The 22789-nt window shown below is 39.9% G+C and overlaps 1 long non-coding RNA gene and 1 other non-coding gene across 2 annotated transcripts; both read left to right on the top strand.

Moving 5' to 3' along the window:
* Positions 1-1243: 1243 nt before the first annotated feature.
* LOC131237532 (uncharacterized) lies at positions 1244-4150 on the top strand. The gene is made up of 3 exons (XR_009167298.1): positions 1244-1370; positions 3351-3482; positions 3828-4150. It is a non-coding gene; the product is annotated as an uncharacterized LOC131237532 (long non-coding RNA).
* Positions 4151-22379: 18229 nt separating this feature from the next.
* On the top strand, positions 22380-22486 carry LOC131238399 (small nucleolar RNA R71). Its single transcript, XR_009167806.1, has one exon. It is a non-coding gene; the product is annotated as a small nucleolar RNA R71 (small nucleolar RNA).
* Positions 22487-22789: the final 303 nt, after the last annotated feature.

Here is a 22789-nt window from a genome sequence, read left to right as displayed (position 1 = left end):
AGAAGCACCAGATTTTAATTTAAACGCTACCAATTTTACCCTTTTATGATCTGGCACGTCCATGTAATCAAAATATCTCTCTACTTCGGCTAGCCAATCGAGAAAATCTTCTATACGTAATAAACCGTTAAAACTAGGAAGTTCAGCCTTACCTCGATAGTCTCTTTCAGCACGATCTAGATGATCACCTCCATGGATTGGTCGTCGAGCAAAACCCTCATTAAGGTCCTTGTCGCTAGAACTTGAATCATCTGGTGTAGCCCTACGGTTTGCCACTGGTAGTGCTCTACGAAAATCGGGGTTGCGTCGTACAGCAACCATGGGTGGTGGAGCCACCATGGGTGGGGGAGCAACCAAAGGTGGTGGAGCACCGCCTAGGGCTCGGGGCGGGAGTAGCGCATCCGCAAGACGGTCGAGAGTTGCCTGCAGCCCTTGCATGGTCAACTGACTCTCCCAGTGGAAAGCTTCCATTCTTTCCGAAAGATAACGAATCCCTGGATCACCGTCCACAGGATTTTGATTCATACCTTCATTGTTTGCCATCGGCCCGAGGGGAATCCTCGCTTTGATACCAATTGACGCAGGGATGAACGTGATGAGGATAACTACTCCGAATCCACGGAGCTTCTCTGGACTCCTCACAGAGACTTCTCGAATCCACGAGGAAAGAAAGCAGAAAATAGAAATAAATTCTAAGAAATTTGAAATTGATTAATTGATGAATAAAAATGAGTTCACAACCCTTTAAATAGGGGTACCAAGCAATGTGAAAGAAATCAGAATCAAACTACAACTAAAACTCCTAGAATTTGTGTCTTACTATAAATAGTAAACTTACTATTTATAAACGGCTGTGATGTCTACTAGTGCGCAAGATTTTCAGCCAAAAATAGTGTCCTATTTGACTTCACCAAACCATTCTCCTAATTATTCTAAGCTCTTTTCATGTTGGGCGCAACACCTAAAGCCCAATGGATGAAGAGTTATAATCAAACTAAAACTTACTATTTATAGTAAAAACGAAATTAAAATAGGGAAACAACCGTCGATCCAGAGGTTTTTCGCAATTCCGGGCTACGCAACCTGGCATAGCGGGGTTGGTTGACTTAAGTAGCTCGTTCTACCCCAAAATCATATATTTTATGTCAGATAACTTATTCTGGATTGCAAGATACGCCCGATTTAAGGTTCGATGGTCTATATCACTTCTGTCATCGACCGAGCCTTTTCTGATCCATCTTGGGCAAAGAATCAGGCAGCCCCTGTTGCCGGAGAAAGAGATGGCATAGGAGATCTCTCTTCTCGTCAGATCTGCTGAGATGGGAATGAGATCTCTCTTCTCTTCTTTGAAGCTCATCTAGTAAGCTCAAGTAGATCTCTCTCTCTCATTGATTTCTTCTCTCAACCCTTCAAAAGACAGTTGTTATTAATTAGATCCTGACCTACTTCGGGATGAAACTAGGCTAAGCCCCACCCCAGATTAATCTAGTATAAAATGGTGGAAACATGATATATGTTGGATATCAAAATTATACAGAAATAATGTATCCAGACGTGGGAACTGCACCTTTAATTCATTTGGTGACATATCCAAACATAATGTTTATCTTTAACTTAAATCTGCTGCTTTTATTGGCTTCATTATTCATAGGTTCTGTATGATGTTCTGTCACTGAAGATTTTCTTAATGTGTTTCCTTAGTTTTATAGGAAATTAAACTGCCAATTAGTTGCAGAAAATGTAATGTGAGATATTATTCTTTTCTCGAATAAAAGAAAAGGAAAAAGGAAACGAAAGAAAGAAAAGAAAGCGTGAAAAATAATTGTTACTGTGATTTACTTATTATAGGAAGAATTCAAGAAAAAATATTAGATTGACAGTTTACATGTGACTGTTTACCCTCAGCTATTTCTAGTCAGATTTATTGCAGAAAGAAAAATAACATTTTTAAGACTACTGTGAATAATATATAGGTTTTCATCCCTGAATTGAGATAAGTCGCATTGCTGTTTGTAGAACTACTCTTTCTGATATGATATCTATGCATGAGTTTCATGCATCAACATGGATTTCGAGCAAGTAATTTCGATTTTTAAAGTTGAAAATGGAAGAAATATGCAAATTGAATTTCTTTACTTTTCACCCTTCAAAATTGTAATTTAATGTGAAAAAAATATGTTGATGATTGTAGGTTGACCTGTAGATTATCCAAGCTTTTTATCCACATGCAAGGGATCACCATTGCATAACTCTGTAATAATGTATTTCTCTAAAAAATGTCTCTTTGTTTAAATTTGCTTATTTATTTATTTTTCTTTTCTAAATAAAGAAAGATTTTGGCAAATCTGTAGATCGGCCTACGCTCATCACAATATACTCTCCCTAATTCCAGAGACATCAGAAATAGGACCCTTATCCTTAAGGACAACCCCATCCATGAGCAGGGTATCCATCATGATCATAGTGTGAGTGCCCTAATGCAGTTTGTAGTTTCTAGATTTGGTGGCCCTTTTGTACAGTATTTTTATTTTTTTTTTTTTTTGGGCCTGGTTCGGTGTATTCTTTTCCCACTGTTTTTGCCTAATAAAATTTTCATCTTTCAAAAAAAAAAAAAATTTGGTTAAAATAAGCATGACTACATTTTTATAAGGGCTAAGAAGAACATAAAATGTACCTTGGTTTTAGATCCACATCCAAGTGATCACCATTGCATAGCTCTATAATAATGTATTTCTCCAAAAAAATGTCTTTTTATTTAATTTTTTTTTAAATATATTTTTTTTCCATAGTGAAAGATTCTAGCAAATTTGTAGATCAGCTTATGCTCATCAAGATATATTCTCCCTAATTCCCCTCTCAGATTGCAATTTCTTGATGAAAATCATCACATAGAGGAGAAATTTAGGTATAGAGCACCTTTGACTTTGGGTTGACATGACACATGTGCACTATTTACTTTATCATCATTATCTTGTCCTAGCTATTTAAAGCCATATAAACAATTTACTTCTTTTGAGGAACGTATGAAAATTCCCCAACTCAAGCTACATGACTTCATCATCATCTAAGCCTTATCTCAAGTAATTGGGTTCAGGTACACAAATCCTGCTCATCATTCCACTTTATGATGTATTCAAAGAATGTCTAAAACACCCATGTACAATGAATGATAGAATAGTAAATAAACATTTAGTTGTCAAATGATGTTGTTTCTGTTTAAGCATGATATCATTGTGTTTTGCCACCTTTCTTTTTGATTTCATTCTAAGGAAATTATACATTTTCACATAATTTCATTATATAATATCTGACTTTAATTTTTTGTCTATCCACTATTTAATATTGCACAGATTTGGGACAAGTGAGAGACAGTGGGTTGAAGCCCAAGTTGAAAATGCTAAGCAGCAGGCTATTCTTGTGACACTTAAATCTCAAGTATCATCTGATGAAGCTCACATTCATCATGATCTTCATTCTCTTTGGTAACTTTCTTCCTTTTGCTAGTTGTTCCATTTGACCATCCACCTTAGTACTGAATTCTTTTAGCTACAGTACTACCAATTTTTTATTTTTGGTTTTCGGTGCTTCTTTTCAATGGATGATATTCCTGGCAAGCACTCTGTGGACTATGTCTGAGTATTCTAGCTGATGATCATCACAGATTTATCATTCTCCAAATACATGTACAAACCAGTGTTTTAAATAGCACACCCATAGCGTATACATAGTACACTGTAGCTGTACCGCCTTCACATGCATACAGATGCATTTCACATCCAAGTCAGGATCTGGCTAATTGGTATTCATTTTATACTTTCTTTGCAAAGGTACATCGATACAGGAGATTTTTTCTGAGTAGCTTGAGGAAAGGAGATTTATATCTAGAGGCAACTGCAAATTTCTGGTGCTTATCATCCAATGTTCATCATCAGCTTTCTCACTTTCAATTTCCCATCTCCATTGATAAATTTGTGAACTCTTGTTCCTCCTCTTAGATGGGCAGAAGTCTTAAACTTCTTTTTTATAATATATTCGTAGGCAATAAACTTTTGGAATTGATAGTTTCTGATACCTGGGGATGTACTTGGTTTTGCTTCTAGATACATTTCATTGATATTAGTAGATTTACATGGTATTTTTGCATGGTATGCACTTATGTTTTTTCAAAGACTAAAATTGAATATTGAGAATATCTTCGAGTGTGTATAATCAAAAGTATTCAAGCCACTGGTGGTGGTGAATACAAGAAATTCAAACCCTTTCTTGAAATATGTGGTAATACTCATGGTTTCTCTTGTACAGTCTCCATGAATGTCTATGGTGTCTGATGACCACATCCCACCAATTATGCCATTCAATGTTGTAATTTTTCTCATTAACCATCTACTTTTTCCAAACACACAAAACTCTTTTTATTTCTCTTTTTTTATTATCAATATCTTGGGGTTTTGGATATGAATGTTTTAATTAGGCTAGCTATGTATTGACTGATCATCCTCGCATGTGATATTAATGTACATCTAGACCATCCAAATTGTGGATGAAGCTATCTCTAAAATCACAATAGTCACCAATTAATGGCCATCAAATGGATGGCTATAAGTAGGGAGTGGTCCAAATTTGAAGGGAAAAGTCAAATGGTTAATATTATCTTACAAATGCAAAATTTTCATTTATGCTTCATTCCAGTAATGGTAGTTTATTTTTTATTTCCATATGCATTCAAAATCCCGATGCGAGAGTCCTAGATAAATCAAAATCAAGTCCAGCAAGGACTTTAACAGATGAAGGAAGCTTATCCTAATGACACGGAAGCTTATCCTAATTGACGCTGAAGGAGAAGCAAAAGTACAGAGACGGAGTGAGGTAGTTAATTTTCTTCAAGTTGTGGTTGCCTCTCCCTTTCTTGTATATCGTGTACCTTTTTAAGCGTCTAGCTGTCATCAGTGGGTTATAGAGCTTTGTGACTTTGCATCTACTGATATAGGTATTTAGTCAGAGCTCAGCAAGGGGCTTATCATTCCCTAATCGGTTTAAAGGTTTTGATCTATGCTTATACTTGAATTGCTGTGGTTGAATATAATGCAGATACTTCTTTCATGTGAATTGGAGTCTAGAGGAATTATCTGCTTCTCAACCAAATATGTGATGGCTTGATCTAGTTTTGTTTTTCACATGGGCATTTTTCATGAAATTTTTGTGAGGCTTTATTCATGTTAACTAAATGCAAGAGGTTAATATTCAGATATGATGATCTTTTGGGAATCTAATATCAATAGCTGCTATCATATTTATTCGAAGTTGTTGATCGAAGAGCAAAGCTAGTTGCGGGTGAGTTGTTAGATGAGTAGTCCATACAGCCATCGGGTATGCATCCCAATGCATTTAATGGTTTTCTATTTAACAATGTCTTTTGTTTGTACCTGGAGGGGGAACACCTTTCTTTTGAGCATTTACACATGCTTTTCATGGATTTTAATTTTAATTTTATTATTTATTTTATTTTATTTTTTTTTTTTTTTGTGGTTGTCTGCTACTTAACTTTTCTCTGTTTTCTTCTGGCAACAAATAAGCTTCCAATGGTAAAGAAACTCAAGCCAAGAGGGAGAAATCAAGGGAGAAGGTATTTAAATGCCTATCTTTCATTTTATTTATTTGCTTATGGGCAGAATACTTCAAATGTGTTTGTTGCCCAAGAACAACAATTATGTTATTTATATAAAAAATTCTCAAACTTGATTGTTTTTGTAGGGTTAGTTGACACTCTCCACTGCTGAACCTCCTAATCCTACAAGTGATCCTGAACATGAACAGAGAGCAAACTAGCATATAAGCATCTATATCAAGTGTGACATCTGATAAAGATGAAGATGCCCCATCTGAAATTGCTGCCGCCGTGTCCTGTAATTTTATAGACCAGAAAAGTATAGATGTTTTTGTGGAGTCGTGGAAATTGAAACCATTGCAAAGAGAAGGAAGTGCCATTATCAGTCGTCAGATTTGAAGCCACTTGTGCAGTATTTTAATCAATTGTGCCGAAATTTAGGCCTACAAGCACTTCAGCCTTTTGACACCACTCATGCTAGGAGTAGACCAAATAGAGGATTATTTATTTATTTATTTATATTCAGGACCATTTTCAATTTATTTTAATAAATATTATATATTTTTTTAATTGTGTAGTAATATAATTTTTTTTAATATTAGTTTTAATTATATTGAATCATTTTTATGTTTCAAATATTAAAAAAATACAGGTTTCAATTGAATTATATATAATAATAAAAAATAACTGGCCTGCACTAGGCCCTTTCAAATCTATACAAAGACTTTTATCGGCGCTTGTATAGACTTTTGCAGCGCTTTTTCGTGAGTAAAAGTGTCTGGAAACCATGCTTTTGCCTGCACTTGGATAGACTTTTGCTGGCACTTTTTTCACTTTTGCCAGCGCTTCTGTTAGAAATACAAGCAGCCAGCAAAAGCGTCGAGCCATGATTAGGCCAGAATTACAGGAATTGATAGGCTTGACTTCTGCAATTTAATGAATATACAAAAGGCTATATGCATGGCCGAAACTGCCTTCCATCAATATTAGTTTTTACGAAGGACAAAGCTAATATATTTTCTGGTGCTTTTTTCAGGAGTTGACAATTGTGAAAATACTGATTCGAGTGTGGCAACAAAATTGACAATGGAATTTATATAATATTATCTGTTAAATTTTAAATATGTAAAATAAAAAAATGCAGGTTTCAATCAAATATTATAAACATTGGCTTGCACATATACAAACCTTTTACCAGCACTTCCACATGCCTTTCCATAAGTGCCTTTACTGGCACTTATAAAAGTGGAGTCCGGATCCTCCGTTATTTAGTAAACAAGGATTCCCTGATTGCCTAGTCCTGATTGGTCCACGTCACCACTAAAAAACCAAAAAAAAAAGAAAACTACGGACTCCAAACCATTACAAAAAAAAAATAAATGAAAAAAAAAACAACCAGAAAAAGAAAACGGGAAGGGAGGGAAAAGAACAAGAAGAGGGTGAGAGTCTCATCTCCTCTCTCTCTCTCTCTCTCTCTCTCTCTCTCTGTCTTCTGTTGGGTCATTTTCCTTTCTGTCTAAAAGGTGAGAGTTATAGAAATTGTAGAAGATTTATAAGGTTGGTATTTGAATTTTCATATATTTTAGTTGGGTTTTCCTTTAAATTTGGACTCCACATTCTTTAAAAAGATTCACTGCTTTAGAGAAAAGCGACGACTACTTTCGTTGGCAAGCTGTTGAATTCTTCTTTGTCATTTTAACGCCCTACCATAAAAATCACATTGCACAAAAATCAGGCCCTGAGTCAAACCGTAGATCATTCATTGACTCCATCAATGTGGCCCATCTTATTAGAGGGCCAGCCAGATTTTTGTGTAAGCCGATTTTCATGCTGCGGCCTACCATTTTTAACATTACGGATTTCCTGCGGTCAGGAAAAAGCAGCGTCCATACGGCTCTAGCTCATCAGTTACTCTGTATGATGGTCCTACAGCCAAGGATTTACATACTATTGCCAAGGCTTTTTTGTGTAAATAAGGCCCGCTGAATGAAATCCCTACTGTTGGAATGATGGGCCTCGCCATGGATGGTGGACAAGTTGAGTTATGCAAGTTGAGTCATGCAAGTGATTGAAATCACATCACACTATTGTCTCAACCATGTCATGCGCTCAAGTGCAACCTAATCACATAGTCCATCAACCATATCATATCCTCAAGTGTAACCACAGCATATTATCATACAACCATATCATATCCTCAGGTGCAAACTCATCACGCTGTCCATCAATCGTATCACATTCTTAAGTGGATATATACCACATCCTTAAGTACAACTTCATCACGTTGTCCATCAATTGTATCACATTCTCAAGTGGACACATCACACTCACACAACCACATATCATATCCTTAAGTGTAACCTCATCGCATAGTCCTTCAATTTCTTTCATTCTTAAGTGTAACATCATTACATTGTCGCACATAATATCATATCCTCAAGCGTAACCTCATCACATAGTCCATCAATTATATCATATTTTCCAAGTGTAATATGATCACACTGTCATACAACTTTGGATTATCCAACGTCATAACATAGTCCATCAACCATATCACATTCCTAAGTGGAGATCATTTATCACACTATAATACAATCATATCATATTCTCAAGCGCAAATAGTCAATCAACCGTATCACATTCTTCAATCTGGAACCACTTCACGTTGTCACATATATAACCTATCACATAGTATATCAACTATATCATATTCTCAAATGTAACCACATCATACTATCACACAACCATATCATATCTTCCAGTGCAACCTCATCATATAGTATGATAACCATATCACATTCTCAAGTGGAACCATATCACACTATCACACAACCATATCATATCCTTAAGCACAACCTCATCATATAGTTTATCAACCATATCATATCCTTAAGTAGAACCACTTCACAGTATCACACAACTACATTATATCCTTAAGTATAATCTCATTACATAGTCCATCAACTGTATCACTTCCACATATGCATGTACCTATTTTGATATAGATTGTACTCTCTTACATGGTTTCTGCTACTTCTTTCATTTATATTGGGACGCCTTCTAATAATCTAAGTCATTAATCTCAACTATTTTGATGCTTAACTTTATGACATTTTTTATCCTATCTTCATATTAAACTCTGCTTGCTTTACATTTTTTTCCTTACTCTTATTCTACTATTATTATCATAATTACATCTTTGGCTGTTTACTGTTAATTTCTTCAGTGAGACCCAACCTAAGTTCACTTGTGTGCATATGTGTATGTGAGTATGCATTCCATCCATCTTAATCCCGCCATCCTACCGGTCGAATCCCGGCGACCTGTAACCCTTGGATAGTGTTTGCGATCATCGGTGAGCCCAGTCGTGAAGAACCAACTCGAATCGAGTTGAGACCTATGCCATTGTGACCGCATCGTCGCCACGGTTCCAACGATGCATCTTGTGTGTCCATCCGATGTTTGGATCATAAGTTATGTGCATCTCATTTGTACCCTTTGAGCATGATCATGTGGCCCACCAGTGTAGAGGGCACATTTTTCAAGGTGCCCACCCTCTTTTGTGCAAATTCCAACACACACTACCCATACACTACCTAAACCCTCAAATCCTACACCACTCACCACCCACACACTACCCATCCCTACTCTAGCCTAACAACATAGTTTATATCACCATAGGCTATGATGATTTTTCTCTTATCTAGGAGAGAGAGTGATGATTACTCTCCCTCTCTCTCTTTTCTAGCAAATTTCCATACTCTCCCTCTCATTTATCTCTACTCTCTTCTCTCTTTCTTTCTCTCTTGTAAAAAAAATAAATCCAGCCCTATTTTCTCTCTTTTTCAGCCCCTTCTCCTCCTTTTTCCCCTCAATTCCTCCATTGAAAACCCATCTCAACCCTTCATCTTGCTTCCTTGGATAGTTAGAAGCTTGGAGTGGAGTTTTGATGGAGATCTTAAGGTGGGTGTGCATGCAATTGCAAATTCAGATTTCTTCCATTTCTTACTTGTTCTACCCTTTTTTATGTTGAAGCTTGTGGGGCCCATCAAATGATGGTGGCGGCCCCCAAGATTTCATGGATGGGGCTCATAGCCCATCTTACTTGCATACATGTTCCATGCAAGGGGCCATTCTTCATGGACCCCTACATGACTTTTCCTTCTTTGATCAGGGATCTTTGGGTCATCTAGACCCTTGATCCTTGGTGGAGATTGCATCTCCACCATAGATCCCAAGTAGAAATCATATGATCATGTAGATCTTATATATCTTATGATAGTGGAATGTGTATGCATGAGTGATGAGGGGAAGGGCCTCAATGTGGTGGAGACCCTTCCCTTGTGGCCGAATCCATATTTTTCTTTGTTGATAACTGCCTGATCATGAGTGTGTGGCCCACTTTGTGGACCAAAAATATCCAGACCATCCATGGAGGGTGGACGTCCATGACAGTCCACCCTTGGACATTGGAGCCCCCTAATCCACCTATGTGGGGTACATGCAAGGGGTGTTTTGTCATGGAAAGGTCTGAATATTTGTGGTGCCTACTAGGTGGTCCATACCATGATTTTCTAGGATTAAATCCCCTTTTAAATAGTGTTTATATTTATTTATTTTCAGTTATATGTTGCTGTCCAGAACTGTCTGGACAGATTTTTGGGTCATCTTGAGGCCAAATTTTTGGGCATTTGGAGGGGTGTTTGGTCCCATGTAATATATGTTTCTTAAAGGTGTGGACCCCACCTATAAGTATGCCAAATTTCAGCCCTAACTGACTCCATTTGGTTATCCAAAAGGGTGGGCCAAGAGGGGTGGTCAGCCTGATTTTCTGCTGTGCAGTCCAGCAATGTAGACTGTTGTAAACTGAAATTCATAAATTATTTTGATGATGATGGACCACCTTTTTGGGTTTCCACTTATTTTATATATGATGAGAGACCTTGGCCCTCAATTTTCAGAATTTTGGAGGCCCAGGACCCACCCATTGGAATGGTCCAAATTCAACACAGTCATATTCCAGCAATACTCCACCCTATACAGATTGTATCCTTCAAATTAATTAAAATACTTTTGGGTATCTTAAAATCATTAAAATTTACAGAGAGGTGACCTACCATGGTGAGACCCATCTAGAAATTTTTGGGACAAGCAGACCCCTGTGCACATCGTGGCAAGGGCCGGACTGGCCCACCATGTTGGGACGTCTAGGTCAGTCCGATTTTCTGGACAGACTTTTTTATTTAAATTAATTAAAATAATTAAGAATATTCAAAAATTCTAAAATTTTATGGAGGTGTCGCTCACCCATGGAAGTATTATCCAGAAAAATTTTAGACCCAACAGATATTCGAGTTGACCGTGGTGAGGCCTGGAGTGGCACCCCAGGCAGGGACGCCCAGGCTGGGGCCCCATGTGGGCTACCTGCTGGACTTTGGTCTAGCAGTGTGGCCCACCTACTCCCTTGTGTTGTATGATGTAACCCTATGTGGTGGGGCCCTCTAACTTGATAACTAGACCACTTGGGCTGATGTCCTAATTAAATGAAATAATTACTGGACTCCAATAAGCCTATAAACCTGTTGGGTTAAAAATCCAGTAACTTGTTATAATTATGCTTGGCCTTTGGGCTGAAATTTTGAAGAATGAGGCCCACCACATTGTGAAGATCTTAGAGGAAATAATTTATACCTTTGGTTCCTTAAATGTTGGGCTTAATAAATGCACTTTTGAGGCCCACCACAGTTGAATTTAATTGGGTCCATGAATGTAGCTAGTTGTTGAACTCTTTAGGCCCAATTGGGCTGGAACTTTCTAGATAGGCCCATTGAACTCTTGGGCCATTTTTACCATACTATTGTGTTGGGTTAGTGGGCCGGATTACACAAGTAGATGGGCCCTTGGTTGCCCACCAAATCAACTTTAATACTTGGGCCGGGTTGTAGGCCCAACTTACTTGACTAAGAGCATGACATTTGCCCATGTGGTTTGAGCAATGGGCTGCCCACTAGGCCACCACAATATATGGGATTAGTGGCCTTTATGTTGGGCCCTAACCTTTTCCCTATGGGCCTATAGTGGTACAAATGGGTTGGGCTATGTGTGTTTCCCTTAGACATATGTTTTGGATAGGCCTTGGGCCGCCTTTCTGAAGCCCAACCTAAGTGTTTGTGGTATGATTATGGCTGCCCGTTTCTTATTTCTGATGTTGCATGGGCCTTGGGCCTTGATCCATGATCAATTAGAGATGGGCTACCTCTTGGGGACCAATTGTGGTTGGATGTCCACATTGGTGGCCCTAAGGTAGGCCCATGGGCTTCTATGGGTGGTTAAAGGCCCACCATAGACCCTTGCTAGGCCCGTTTCATCTATTTAGGCCCATACCATTGTTCTCCTTAGTCTCGTGGGCTACCCCAGGTATATGGGCCCCCACTAGAGGTTGTATTCCTTATGAGGAATTGGTTAAGTACCTAGACCCTTCATGGTTAGGTAGAGAGTTCATCTTCACCTCATTGGCACCCCTATTCATCTTCATGACCCATTCCCATACGCATCATATACATGATTGGTTGAGGTATGATTGGCCATGGTTATGTCATTCCGTAGGACATGTTGGTATCTCCTCGAGAGATGAATGCTTGGGATTGATACATGGGTGATTGTGTGATTCATGCATCTGACATTGTATAGCTTGTGAATATCCGCCCTTACTTCATTAGGGCCGTGCCTCCACAGGATATATAATGAGCATACCGAGTGCATAGGATGCCCATGGGTGAAATTTTTAAAACTTCCATGGTACCAAGGATCTGCTCCAACGTCGTGACCGGGTGGAATACATGAGCACACGAAGGCCTTATACCGTTAGGCCACGACTCCCGCTGTCGTGTAGTCGGTTGGATAGGGGTGTGGCCTTACCTTCCTGGTGTGAGGAGGCATTGCTAGGCTGAGTCTGACCAGCTCGTAAATGGGTCCGCTACCTTCAGGCCTTGTTGCTGATTGGTTGTTCACAGGCGGGTAGTGAGGTCTCTTATGCTCGTTTGACTGTGCGGAGTCTGCAGAGTGGCAATCATTCAGCAGTGTAATGGACCCCGGTGATTTCCTTATGATTGGAAATGTACTTGATTTATGGTTTGGATATGAGCACTGACATTACTTGCATCGCATTAGCATTGGCTGTACAAGCCCCTTCATGCATTGTCTTGGTATGGCACCCATTACTCATTGCATCACGTTCATGGTAAGCCTTGGTAAAGCTAGTGATATACTCATTGATCATGCTTCTCTCCTTATACCTCCTACTATTCTTCTATGCACCATTGACACACACTTTCACCACCCTCTAAGCTTCTATAAGCTTATGCACGATTGATGCGTGCAGGAGACTCTAGGTAAGCGCCGTAGCAGCAGAGCGTGGAGTAGAGTTGAGCAGTGAGGACTCTAATGCTGCTGATTTATCTCTCTTTTCCTTTTATTCTCATGTATGTCCTTTTAGACCTTATGGATGATTGTAAAAGTTCAAATTTATAGTGGATTTTACGATGTGTGCCTTTGTTATTCTCAGATGTACTTGCTGTGATCTTGGGTATGCTCATATTGAAAATGATTATACTGTTATGAAAATCCTCCTTGTAGGATCCCAGGATCGGAACCTGCCTCAGGAGCCAAGACACAAGACCAAGCCTTTCGGAAGTGAATTTCTTTTTCTTGTTATGGATCATTCCCTTAGAATTGTAATAGTAGTGCATAGGTAAGGGAGAGTGAGTTAAAAGTAGATAAGTTTAAATAGCTAAGAATATTGATAAATATGATAAAATTACTCACCTAGAATGCCCTCTACAAGTTAACTTGTAAAAATAGAAGTTTCTATGTACATTTCAAATCCATTTAGCATATTCAAAATTTCAATTTTAGCCCAATACAGAAATCATTCACCAATTATTAAGGCACTCGGTAAAAGGAGTCACTACAAGAAAACTGGCCTTTATCGACAATTAAAACCGTCGGCAAAGGCCTAGAAAACCATGGGTAAAGCCTTTCTCGGCGATCAGGCAAGCGCCGGCAAAAGTGTCGTCGGTAAAAGCTTTACTGGTGATCAAAGACTTTTATCGACGGTTGTACTGGACACCCCTATAGGTAAGATTTACCATCACTTTTATAAACGCCAGTAAAGGCACTTATGGAATAGCCGGTAAAGGTATGTGAAAGTGCCGGTAAAAGGTCTATATATGTGTAGGCCAATGTTTATAATATTTGATTGTAACTTGCATTTTATTTTTGAATATTATTTTTGAACTATTTCTTCAGATAATGGCATGAATTTCACTTTGACTGATGCAGGGGACATTGATTTTAGTACCCAAACTTGGGGTACTTGTTTTGATTACAGTATCTGGTGTTATGATGAAATTTATTTATGCACTTCATGTTATATTGCATGTTCTCAATTTCATTTACCTTTCAAAGGTTGATGGTGTTCACTCCCCAAGTATAGGGTTGTGATGTAGTAATAAACTCGGTAAGACCGAGGTCGAATCCACAGGGACTGATACCTGTACGTTATCTGAAACCAAGTAGAACTAGAACTAGACTAAGATGCGATCTAAACAAAATAGAATTTAAGAAATAATTGTGGAATAACTATCTAAAACTTTAAGGAATTCTGAGGAAGGAAACTAGGGATTCAGAGGATCCACTTGTAGAGATCAGGGAGATCTTATGCCTGCATCAATGATTATGGAATTTCAAACTGAACTTATTTGATCTGGTTTTCAAGAGATGAAAGGTATATGAATTAGAATGGATTCCATCATCAAACCATGCCCAGGAGACAAAGTAAACAACAGAATTAAACTAATTACCAACCAACCAACAATGTATGAAGATCAGGAAGGGTACTGTCATCCTACCATGCCCATGGAACAATGATGAACAACAGGGCTTCCTGACTTCATAAACATAAAAAGGGGAAGAAATATTCAAAGCCATTGCAAACCCATTGTAATTTCAGTCACAATAGACCATGAAAGACTAAGAAAAATATTCCTTGAATAATCAACTTAAACTCAGTTCAGAAATTCAAATTAAACGCATGAGATACTGTCTCCCATCTCGTTACAGGCTTCACCTCTTAGCCCCAGCTAAGAGGGTTAGCCACACATGGATGGGCTGATCATTAATAAAGTAAAGGAAATATAAAGGAAAAGAAGAGAAAAACCAGGCTTAGCTCACGTGCCAGCCCAAACCCAAGCCAGCCGTACGTCCTTCTCTGTTTCTTCTTTTTCTTCCTTTCCTTCCTTCCTTCAAAGCCAAACTCTGTTGATCCCACCGTCCCTCGCACGCTGCCTCAGCTCCCTGACCGAAAGAAACAGCAGCCGCACTCCTCTTGTGCACAGCAGCAGCAGAAACAATACCGTTTTCCTGACAAGCGACCCCAAAACCCAGTACCTCAGCCTCCTTTCTTCCGTCCTCTTATACAGAGCTGTCGTCCGGGAGCTGCTGCAGAGTCCTCCCCGAGATAGGTGGCGGAGACCGTCCGAGTAGGAGTAGGCGCGGAAGGTTTTACACAAGGCTCCTGCGTAGGAGCGTTTTGCAGCCAAGAAAACGGAAGAGAAGACTTCCACTTCCATCGTCTTCTTTCCAAAGAGATAACGTCCCTACGGATGGTTTTAGCCCTCCTACAAAATAGACGGTCCGGATCACTGTTTCGATCGGCGATGATGGCCCACCTGGATCGACCGGCCTCTGTTACGCAGCAGAGCATGCGCGGTCGGGCGCTGTGAAGGCGGCGAACCGCTGATTGGCGCCGTGTGTAAAATCCACTCCGACCATTCGATTCGCGTCGAAAAACCAGTAAGATTCGGCTGGTTTTATGTTAGATTCGGTGTAGCCCATACAATTTTTGTTCCCACCGTCCATTCCTGCGTTTTTATGAAATCTGCCTTTGTGTGTGTGCATGGGCCAAAAAGGAAGGCTAGGCGACGGTGTTGGTCACCTTGCAGAGTGTATGGACGGCTCTGATCATTGAAAACTGTGATTGATGGGGCCCACTACATGAAAACGGACGATCAGCATCCGCCCGCTGTTTCCGTATGCGAGAAGGATCGGGTCAGCGGGCGCTGACCCGATCGGCTTGATTCGGTACAACACGAGTGCAATTTTGCACTATGCACTGCTGCTTCCCATAGGGTCCATTATGATGTTTTCTGAGAGATCCGCTCCGTCTATCCATTTTGTCAACTCATTTGAATCGTTGAGCCCAAGATTGAAGCACTTTCAGACACCAAGCGGGCCCCAGTTCACTGATTTATGGGCTGATCTGTCCGTTGGGCCACTTCCAGGGGGATCCAATAGCTGAAATTTGACATGTACGGTTAGTTTTTGGTTTTTAGGCCATATGTGAAGTTTTGAACCGAACGGATGGTAGAAACCCTGTAATCTTGCATTCTGGCTGACTTTTCAGGCCACTTGAGCTTCAATTCCTCGATTTCCGCGGACCCCTGATGTATAATTTCGTCGCTCTTGGTCTTCTAGAGTCCGTTCCTTGCCTTGGTGCTCTCGGAGCATCAAATCCATGCTTTTACCACCCTTTTTCAGTCCATGCTCGTAAATACACTCTGCATCACAAACACAATTAAATTAGGCCATTAAACGGTATCATGCGTGTAAAACTATGCTGCAACTGGGTCTGATATGCAATATTTGACCCTCAACACAACCCCCAACCAGCATTTTGCTAGTCCCGAGCAAAGTATGCGAAAAATAAGTTGAGAATCACAGAACAATTTATAAACTCGATTGATTTTTGCGGAGTAATCCAGATATGAGAATTTTTAGATTCATGACTGTTGGATATTACTTTCTCCTAGACTCCAGCGCACGGTAAACTTCATAATCAAGTTCAAAGTATTATTCCATTAATTAGAAAAATTCTAACCATTGAGATCTATGAATGTATAGTCTAATCTTGACTTGTTAATATTAAGATTCACCTCGATATTTAAGGATATCATTGGTAACAACTAAGAGAATTCACGATAACTCAACTTAGCTTACACATTATCTTTTTATTCTTTTAATTTTTTTGATTTTTTTTTTCTTAGAAGTAACGCCAAGAAGAGGGATCAGATCCTCACCTATAGGGAGCAAACCTAAGGTAAAGACTGTACACTCATCTGTCTCACATATTATTCATGGGGAATCGAATCCTCACCTTTAGGGAGCAAACCTATGGCAAAGATTGTTCGCTCAATCTATTCGATTTCTCAAGTTAGTTCCTTTCATATTTAGTGATTACCAAGTTAATCCTTTAATATCGAACTGAACCTTAATATGCAAGCGAGATGTGTCCCCTGAATTCATGACTCAATCAATGTTTACACATTCTAATAATGGATTAACAATTCAACTTAGCTGTGAAATTTGATAGATAACTGAATCCAAGAGTCATAAAGTACCAACATCACGCATCTTGTAGTTCTAAATCCAAAATGGCCATCAAAATCGCTTCGAATTTATATGAAATTCTAGAAAAATTTAAAAAAAAAAAAAAAATTTCACAATTTCTGCTCAAGACTAAGAAAATACTAATTAGGAAACCTAATCTCCCACCCCCAACCTAAAATCTACATTGTCCTCAATGTAAAAGAAATAAGCATGCGATGCACATGGGACAAAATACGTAGATGAGAAGTGATGGAAAGATAATACCTGGATGAAAGAATCAAGAGGCTTTCCACAGATTTCTACGTAAGAGCGGTCAGCACAAGAGAGAAACCAGCAGAAGTAAAATAAAATAACAAAAATACAATCCTACCTATACCACTTTCGTAGGTGCTCTCGATTGCATTTAGCGTATGCAACAAGCCTTTAAACCCCTAGGTTACCCCTAGTGGACGAGTTGTAATCTCGTGAGGGTTTGCAGTAATGTTACCCACAAACATTGAACTAATGAATGAGAAAAGTGAAATGGAATGAAAATTTGGGTTGCGTCCTAGGAGCGCTAAGTTTAACGTCTTCAACTAGACAAGAATGGACCATGAATTAATCAATCTTGATAAACCTCCATCGTACTAGGAGATCAATCCTGGTAACAGGATCAGAGTCGAGGCATGGACATGTCCTTTGAATCAAATTTCTCGACAAATGGTTTCAATCGATGGCCATTGACTTTAAACTCCTTGCCATTGTCGGGATCTCTTATCTCAACGGCCCCATGAGGAAAAACAGTAACAACAATGTAAGGGCCGGTCCAACGAGATCGAAGCTTACCCGGAAAGAGATGTAATCGAGAATTGTACAAAAGGACCTTCTGACCAGGCATGAATGATTTTCGCAAAATGTGTTGGTCATGAAATGCTTTCATCTTGTCCTTGTAAATTCTCGCATTATCATACGCATCGTTCCGGATTTCTTCAAGTTCATTTAATTGAAGTTTGCGTAGCGAGCCAGCGTTGTCCAGATTGAAATTTAGATTTTTGATCGCCCAGTATGCTTTATGTTCCAACTCCACAGGCAAGTGACAAGCTTTCCCATAGATAAGTCTAAAGGGAGACATTCCAATAGGAGTTTTAAATGCAGTACGGTACGCCCATAAGGCATCGGTCAATCGGATTGACCAATCCTTACAATCAGGGTTAACCGTTTTCTCTAGAATATGTTTGATCTCCCTATTGGAAATCTCAGCTTGTCCACTTGTCTGTGGATGGTATGGGGTGCTCACCTTATGAGAGATACCGTATTTCTTCATTAAGCTCTCGAATGGTCTATTACAAAAGTGTGAGCCCCCATCACTAATGATGGCTCGAGGCGTTCCGAATCGAGAAAGGATGTTCTCTTTTAGGAATTTAATGACCGTGCGATGGTCATTCTTTCGACACGGAATCGCTTGACCCATTTAGTGACATAATCCACGGCGAGCAAAATATCAGATTCCCAAACGATTGGGGAATGGTCCCATGAAATCGATGCTCCGAATCAAATGCTTCAATGATAAGAATGGGATTCAAAGGCATCATATTTCGACGGGACAATGCTCCCAATTTTTGACAACGCTCACAAGCTTTGCAAAACTCATGAGTATCCCTAAACATAGTGGGCCAGTAAAAGCCACACTGCAGAATCTTGGCCGTGGTCTTTTTAGCAGAAAAGTGACCACCACAGGCTTCTGAGTGACAGAAGGAGATGACGCTCTGATGCTCATCGTCTGGTACACATCTCCTTAGAATTTGGTCTGGGCAATATTTAAATAAGTAAGGATCATCCCAGAAAAAGTTGCGCACCTCGGTGAAGAATTTCTTCTTATCTTGCGCAGTCCACTGTGTCGGTATGGCACCTGTAGCAAGATAGTTAGCAATATCAGCGAACCAAGGTGAATGGGAGACTCTGAACAGCTGTTCATCAGGGAACATGTCATTGATATGGGTCGCCTCAAGGGAATCAGAGGTATTAAGGCGAGAAAGGTGATCGGCCACTACGTTCTCTACTCCCTTTTTATCTTTAATTTCCAAATCAAATTCTTGGAGTAAAAGGATCCATCGTATCAAGCGGGGCTTAGAATCATTCTTAGAAAGAAGATACTTTAGTGCCGCATGATCTGTATAGATAATGATCTTGGATCCGATCAGGTAGGACCTAAATTTGTCCAAGGCGAACACTACGGCTAAGAGTTCCTTTTCCGTAGTCGAGTAGTTCATCTGGGCAGGATTTAGAGTCCTACTCGCGTAATGAATGACGTAGGGCTTCTTATCTTTTCTCTGGCCTAGGACCGCCCCAAGAGCATAATCAGAAGCGTCGCACATAAGCTCAAAAGGAAGGTTCCAGTCGGGTGGCTGCATGATAGGTGCAGTGGTTAACGTGCCCTTAAGCTTGGTGAAAGCTTCCTGGCACTGCTCAGTCCACTCGTACGGAACATCCTTTTGAAGAAGATTACATAAAGGACGAGAAAGAAGACTAAAGTCCTTTATGAATCGCCTGTAAAATCCTGCGTGTCCTAAGAAGGATCGCACGTCTCTGATGTTCTTGGGTGGAGGTAGGTTAGAGATAAGATCGATTTTTGCCTTATCTACCTCGATTCCTTTGGACGAGATGATATGCCCAAGGACAATTCCTTCGAACCATGAAATGGCACTTCTCCCAATTAAGTACCAAGTTCTTTTCTTCACATCTTTTCAGCACACATTTAAGACTTTCCAAGCAATTACTGAAAGATGGACTGTAAACAGAGAAATCGTCTATGAAGACCTCTAGATATTGCCCTACCATATCAGAAAAGATACTAAGCATACATCGCTGAAAGGTGGCAGGGGCATTACACAGTCTGATTGGCATCCTTCGATAAGCAAAGTTGTCGTAGGAACATGTGAACGTAGTCTTTTCTTGGTCTTCAAGGGCTATCTCGATCTGATTGTATCCCGAATATCCGTCAAGGAAACAATAATAGGAATGACTAGCTAGCCTCTCCAAGATTTGATCAATAAAGGGCATAGGAAAGTGGTACTTCCTCGTGACGGTATTCAACGTCCTGTAGTCAATGCACATTCTCCGACCAGTAGTAATTTTAGTTGGCACGAGTTCATTATTAGCATTGGCTACAATGGTAATTCCGGACTTCTTGGGAACTACTTAAGTTGGACTCACCTATTGGCTATCGGATATAGGGTATATGATACACACATCAAATAGCTTAAGAGCCTCAGTATTAACCACTTTCTTCATGTTTGGATTTAATTTACGTTGTGGTTGGCAGGAGGTCTTCGCATTATCCTCAAGATATATGTGGTGAGTACAAATCGAGGGATCGATTCCTTTGAGGTCCGCTATCGTCCATCCCAGGGCTCCTTTATGCTCAATGAGAGTAGATATAAGCATACTCTCCTGTTCTTTCTCCAGGTGGGCAGAGATCACCACCGGGTATGTCTCATCTTGACCCAAATATGCATATTTCAAATCAGAGGGCAAAGGTTTTAGGTCAAGCTTCGGCGGCTTGAGGTTAGACGGCAGAGGCACTACATCAGTTTGTGGTAATTCTTCAAATTGTGGCCTCCATCGGTTAACTTCAAGTACCGGTGCAGTATCAAGCAAGGCACACGTCTCCCTAATCATGTCATCATCAAAATCATGGGAGTGGGCCAGGCACGTCTCTAGATGGTCGGAGGATAAGGTCAGAGGTGTCGTATCTTCCACGAAAGAGTCAATCATGTTAATATCGTGGAAATCGTCATCATCCTCAGAGTTGCTGCCGTTATTGAAAAAGATGTTTGACTCCAATGTCAAATTTTCAAAAGACATAGTCATGATACCATTCCTGCAATTGATAATTGCATTTGACGTGGCAAGGAATGGGCGACCAAGAATGACGGGAATCTGAGTGCTCATGTTATTGATGGGTTCGGTGTCCAGGATGATAAAGTCTACAGGGTAGTAAAATCTATCAACTTGGACCAACACATCCTCAATTATCCCTCTTGGTACACGAACAGAGCGATCAGCAAGTTGTAGTGTGGTTAGGGTGGGTTTTAATTCACCCAAACCTAACTGTTTGTATACCGAGTAGGGAATCAGATTGACGCTCGCTCCTAAGTCAAGAAGTGCGTGATCAATTCGATGGTTCCCGATTACACATGATATGGTTGGGCTACCGGGATCCTTGAATTTCTGTGGCACGTCTTGCTTTAGGATGGCACTCACTTTCTCAGTCAAGAAGATTTTCTTTTGAATAATTTTCCGTTGCTTGGTCGTGCATAAGTCTTTTAGGAATTTGGCATATGAAGGTATCTTTAACGACATCAAGTAGAGGAATGTTGACTTTCACTGTTTCAACACCTCTAGGTTATCCCGAGAGTTAGAGAGAGGTTTTGGTGAAACCAACCGTTGGGGAATGGAGCAACGGCTTCTCTAAAAGTTCCGGTTCTACTTTTTGTGGGGCATCCTGGATCCATCATTGTTGTCCTCTTTTGGTTCTTGAGGCTTTTGGCCTAACCGGAAGAGTTTTATCAATGATTTTCCCACTCCTAAGAGGGTGATGGATTTAGCATGTCCCATCTGATTTGAAGAGCTGGGATCACTAATCTTGTACCGCGGTTTAGGGTTGGGGAGAGGTTGTGAGGAAGCATCCCCTTTTCTATAACCGTCATACGAGAATCTATCTTTGGCATAAAATCTGTATCCCCGCATTGCTTGAGCCGGCTCTTGTATGGGATTTTGAACCGGTTCCTCTTGAGGTTTCACTTGATTTGGATTTTGATTGAAGAAACCCGGAGGAGTCACCGTTTGTCCATTCCTCCAACTAAAGTTTGGATGATTTTTCCAACCAGGATTGTATGTGTTGGAGTTAGGTCCAGAAAAGGTCTTTGATAGTTATTTACGGCATTGGCTTGTTCATTCAACACTCCTCGAAAGGCGAGTATTGTAGGACAATTTTCAAGTTATGTGAATGTTGCAATCACAGATGCCGCAAACAATTTCATTGACCTTATCCTTCTTTCCTTCCATGGCCTCAACTTTCCTTATGAGTGTAGTCACTTTACACTTGAGATCATCCTCTTCTTTCAAGAGATATAATCCACCTTTCTCCTTTAATTGAGTCGGCCTAGACGTGGTGTTCGACTTTGGGTAATAATCCCAAGATTGTGTTTTTTCAGCCAAACTGTCGAGGTAGTCCCATACCTCGTCGACATCTTTATTAATGAACTCTCCATTACACATTGTCTCGACCATTTGGCGCATGGAAGATGTCAGTCCATCATAGAAAAAATTTGTAATGCGCCACGTTTCAAATCCGTGTTGTGGGCATGAACTGACCAAATCTTTGAACCTTTCCCAGCATTGAAAGAATGTTTCATCTTCCTTTTGGGCAAAGTTCATGATCGCTTTTCTGAGGGTAATCGTTTTATGATGTGGGAAGAATTTTTTTATGAATTCCCTCTGCATGTCGTTCCATGTGCCAATGGATCTAGGACGCAGTGAATGTAACCACGTCTTAGCTTTCTCTTTTAAGGAAAAAGGAAAGAATTTCACCTTGTATCCTTCGATACATTAGGAAAACATAATGTAGCTATAATCTCATCGAACTCTTTCAAATGTAAATATGGACTCTCTGATTCAAGTCCATGGAATTTGGGAAGGAGTTGGATAACTCCTGGCTTGATGTCCATTTGTCCTGTGTTAGGGCGTACTCACTCCCGC

The sequence above is a fragment of the Magnolia sinica genome, chromosome 2 (genome assembly GCF_029962835.1).
Source record: "Magnolia sinica isolate HGM2019 chromosome 2, MsV1, whole genome shotgun sequence".
In the NCBI taxonomy this organism is placed as follows: domain Eukaryota; kingdom Viridiplantae; phylum Streptophyta; class Magnoliopsida; order Magnoliales; family Magnoliaceae; genus Magnolia; species Magnolia sinica.
The sequence above is the reverse complement of the archived record's forward strand: the minus strand, read 5'-3'. Positions and strand labels throughout refer to the sequence as shown.